The sequence below is a fragment of the Benincasa hispida genome, chromosome 1 (genome assembly GCF_009727055.1).
Source record: "Benincasa hispida cultivar B227 chromosome 1, ASM972705v1, whole genome shotgun sequence".
Lineage (NCBI taxonomy): Eukaryota > Viridiplantae > Streptophyta > Magnoliopsida > Cucurbitales > Cucurbitaceae > Benincasa > Benincasa hispida.
In genome coordinates, this window is record NC_052349.1 from 21879446 (window position 1) to 21884656 (window position 5211).

A 5211-nucleotide genomic window follows, 5' to 3' on the forward strand; every position below is an offset into this window, starting at 1 on the left:
GACATTAGCAGAAGAATACTTTCCATTACTTTTTCTTCAGGTGGCCATTTTTCATTTGGGCCTCCCAAATGAGGCCATCCTTACAAAAATCCCCTTGTGTTGTGCCCAGCGGTAGCACTCTCGATCGAATCCACAGCTCATGATCATGCTCAATTAGGCACAAGAATGAAAATATATGTGATATGTTTATTATCTACAAATTAAATGGTTCGATATCGATATTAAATATCAATGGATATCTCCAATATTTTTTTTATAAATGCTCGTAAAACATAAAAAAATTTCATCTATTCGGTCCAATATAAATATGACCACGAATAATTGTTGATTGAGAAATTTTGGACAAACAAATGGTCATGTTATTTCATAAATTAATGGCAAAATTATAAATAATTTAATTTGCGACTCATTAAAAGTAGACGTATGTCTCAAATTAAAGTTGGTGACATAAATTGGAAAATCTCAATGATGCCACATATTTTCATCATGACCGTTGGATTGAATCAAATTAATTTGTTCAATTTTATATTAATATTCGAGCTAAAGTTCAATTGAGCCCAAAAGTAGGATTAATCTAGTTCAGCGGCCAACTTAGGCCCAAACCAACTAATTAGGCCCAAGGGCCAGGTCCATAAGCCAATCAAACCCAAGCCCACAAAGCCCACCAGAGAACTCTATAAATAGAAAAGTTCCCTTCATTTGAAAAATGTGAGAAATTTTAGACTCCAAAGAGCCTAGAGAGAATTCTCTATAATCCGAAGACTCCATGACTCCTGAAGATTGAACCACTCTTTGATGCTCAAGTCCTGAGGATACAAGTATTATTCTAAGATTTCAACTTCAAGAACATCATGCACTCCACTTCCTCAAGTTAAGCGTACGCATTCAGCTGGGAGAGAATCAGATGATCAAATATTAGAGATCAAGCCACAATTACATCAACATTGTTGGGGTCGATGCCCTAAATCTCGTGGGTCATGTAGTTTATAATTGTAATGTACAAACATTTTATTTATTTAATAAAATATGAGATGTTTTATTCGACATTTAGTAGCATTAACCCACAAACCAATAAACTAACATCTAAGGTTATCTTCTGTAACTTAAACATGTATGTAGGGACATACAGGTGGATCATGTTTAAGTGATAACCAAGATGGTCTGTAGTAGATGGATAAGGTTGGGTACCTTATCCTGGTAACACTACGAATATGACTCGCTTTGTAGATGTTACAATTGTTGTAAGATGATACAAATGATATGATCTTGATCATTCATGTAGAAACATGTGAGCGGGGGTGTTCTATACAAAGGAGTTTGTAAAAGATCAGATCACAAAATGAATAATCTCATTATATAACACCGTTCATAATATAAACTTACATTTCACCAAGATAACCATAGGTGACATGACCTAAATCCTGAGTGAGTTGTGAACTCCTGTTTATGAAGAAGGTCTTTTAATTTGTATGAGTGAGAGTAGTCAGATCACCGACTCAATAAGCCTATCATTTTAGGGATATGTCTGATTAGGGAGCTGGGAACATAGCTACACAAGACGAAATTCACTCATTCCCTAACGTCTGGGTAAGTAGATAAATTGTTCCCTTAAGGGTTGATCTGAAGCTTGAACAATGTGGTGCCACACCCTCTCTTGGCCCGAAAGAGGTTTGGTCATAGTTTGACTTATTGTTCATTACAGGGATCAATGACACTTAAGGAGTTAGATGTAACTACAGGGGCAAAATGGTAAATTTGGCCCAACTGTACTTACAAGCAATTTGTGAAGGATTATTACACCATTGATTGGTTATACCCAATGGAAACATAAATATATCTGTAGTACGAAGAGTGTAGCTATCAATCTTTAGTGAAGTGACCGACAGTTAATGGATGTTGAATAATTTAGTTAAAAGAGTTTAATTACTTATTCAAATACCATTGGAGCTTCAATCTACAGGTCCATTAGGTCCTCTCTATAGCTCAACATGGATTATTGGGAATTAATTTTGAATTAATTTGAATTGTTCAAAATAATCGAGGGAATTAATTATATGTGATATAATTAATTTAACTTAATTATGATATAATTAATATAATTTATTTGGTACATTATATAAATTTTATTTGAGAGGACATAAATATTTGAATATGATTCAAATATTAATTATCTGAATTGAATTCACGTATTAATGAGAGAATTAAAACTATAGGTTATATTGTATTTGATACAATATAAAACTATAGATTATGTGTTATATATGATAACATATAGTTATATAGATATATAATAAGTTGGCTATTATATATATAATATATATTTATTTAAATAAAATGAAATGAAATTCAAATTAATTTAATTTAATTTAAAATTTAAATTTAAAGGGAGGGAAATAACTTCCCTCCCCTTAATTCTCTCTTGATCTCACGTAGAGAGGGGGCAGTTGGTGGGAGTGGTTTTAATGTAGAATAGGTTTTCCATCTTCTTCATAGACAAGAAGGGTGTGTGTGGAAAAAAAAAGCTTCTATTGTTTTCTTCTGAAAAAAGAATCCGCTCTCTCTCAAACTCTCTCCCTCTTCCAAAAATTTGCAAAACCCACATCTCTTGCATATTCTCACCCTACCCTAAGGAGAATACAGAGGACGATTTTGTGGTGGTGTCTTGGCTTCTTAGATCATGGTTGATCGTGATCGGAGAGGAGGATTATCGTGAAGACTATTTTGATCTTCAAGGATAAGTTAAAATCCTAACCCTTTTTCATGTTTATCTATAATATGTTGTATTTTTTGTGTTAATGCATAATGTTTGTGTATTGTGAAATTTGATTATGTGAAACTTTTAAAATTGGGAACGATCCTTGCTTTTGCATCGAACTTCACTGTTCCTTCAGACACAAGTTCAACTCCGTGAAACAAGTTTCTCTGAAAACCTCGTGTGAACAAATTGGCACGTCTGATAGGACATCTCCACCTCTCATCTCTCTCAACATTCAAACAAACAAATGGCACCATAGAAAGCTGCATCCAAAACCACTATTGCAAGCGAATCTTACACAAAACTTGTCCCCAATCATTCAAAGGAGACCATGTAGAACAAGAGCAAGGTTCTATCATTGCACATAACATTTTGAAACAATTAATTGAATCTCCAAGAAGCGGGATCATCATCAAGGAAAATCTCTTGTTTGACAACCTTGCTCCTGTGTCTAACCAAGCAAAGAAAGAATCATTACTGAGATGTAATGTCTGTCATAATGAAAGATGTAACAGTTGAGGTGGCCATGACAGAGATGGAGAGGAAAACAATTTTCTTGATGAAAGCTATTGAGGAGCGAGATCATGAAATCGATACCTTAAGAGATCATATGCAGGCTCGTGACACTATTGAGTCGAGTCAAACTCCTACTGTCAAAGCCAATGACAAAGGGAAAACTGGGTTGTAGGAAAATTATCTGCAATAATCCACCTATGTCACCTTCCTATCGGTCTAACAACTGCAGGATAAGATCACAAACACTATAAGAGCTCAGTATGGAGAACTGTCATAGACTTCTTTTATGTATTTCAAGTCATACACTAAGAGAATTGACAATCTAAGAATTCCTACTGGGTACCAACCTCCAAAGTTCCAGACGTTCAATGGAAAGGGCAACTCGAAGCAACACATCGCGCACTTCGTTGAAAAGTGCAGAAATTTAGGAACTAGAAGAGACTTGTTGGTCAAACAGTTCGTTTGGACCTTGAAAGGAAATAATTTCGGTTGGTATACCGATTTGGAGCTGGAAGTGATTGACAATTAGGAATAGCTAAAAAGAGAATTCCTGAATCGCTTCTACAGTACTAGACGCATTGTTAGTATGATGGAGCAGATAAACACCGAGGAGCAGAAATGAGAGCCAGTTATCGACTACATCAATCGATGCAGGACTCTGAGTCTGGGTTGCAAAGGCCGACTTATCAAATTATCTGCTATAAATTGTGCACCCAAATATGTATTGGCAACTTCTCTATATTCTACAAGGAGTAAGGCCCCATACGTTCAAAGAGTTAGCAACTCGTACTCATGATATGGAGTTGAGCATCGCCAACAGGGAAACTAAAAATTTCCTATTCTTTGAAATAGAAGAGGACAATAAATAAATAAAGGACGCTGAGAGGATTGTGAAGAATGCCACGAAAGAGTCAATGGTCATTAATACAACCTCGTTAAAGTTTCCTCCAAAAGGAAAGAAGCAAAAGCAAAAGTGAAAGATGATGAAGGAGAGAGATGTCACCTAACTTTAAAGGAGAGACGAGAAAAGGTTTACCCATTCCCTAACTCTGATGTTGCAGACATGCTGGAGCAACTGCTGAGGAAACTTATTCACCTGCCTAAATGCAAACAACTGGAACAAACAGGAAAAGTAGATGATCCCAATTACTGCAAGTATCACAGGGTTATTAGCCACATTATCGAAAAATGTTTCGTGCTGAAGGAGCTTATTCTAAGACTTGGTTCATGAGAAGACGACTGAGCTGGATCTGGATGAAGTAACTCAAACAAATCACGCTAAGTGGTGGTGACTTTCAGTATTCCAACATCAATTGCGTTTTATGATGAAAGAGAAAGCTTGGTCCAGTTTGAGACCCTCGAACATATAGTTGTTCGATTTCAACAAGCAATTCAAATTTCATACTCTTGAAATAAAGATGAACTTGTTGATGATGACAATAAACGGTGGATTCTTATGACTCGTCAAAAGAGAAGAAACTCGAGTTACACCTATAAAGAATCGCACTCCTATAAAGTTGCAAAAGAGAAAACCTTCCCTACTGCTTATGTTAAAACTTTCCACGACCCGCCTCATGGTATCCATGTTGAAAGAGATAAATTGAACAAGTATGATCGCCCTCTATTGGGATGTACTATTAAACCAAAATTGAGATTATCTGTTGAGAATTATGATAGAGCAATTTATGAATGTCTACACGGTGGACTTAATTTTACCAAAGATGATGAAAACATGAATTCCCAACCATTTATGCATTGGAGAGACCGTTTCCTATTTTGTGCGGAAGAATTTTATAAATCATAGGCTGAAACAGGTGAAATCAGGGACATTATTTGAATACTACTGCAGGTATATGCGAATAAATGATGAGATGAAAAAGGGTTGTATTTACCAGAGAAATGAGAGTTCCTATCGTAATGCATGACTACTTAATAGGTGG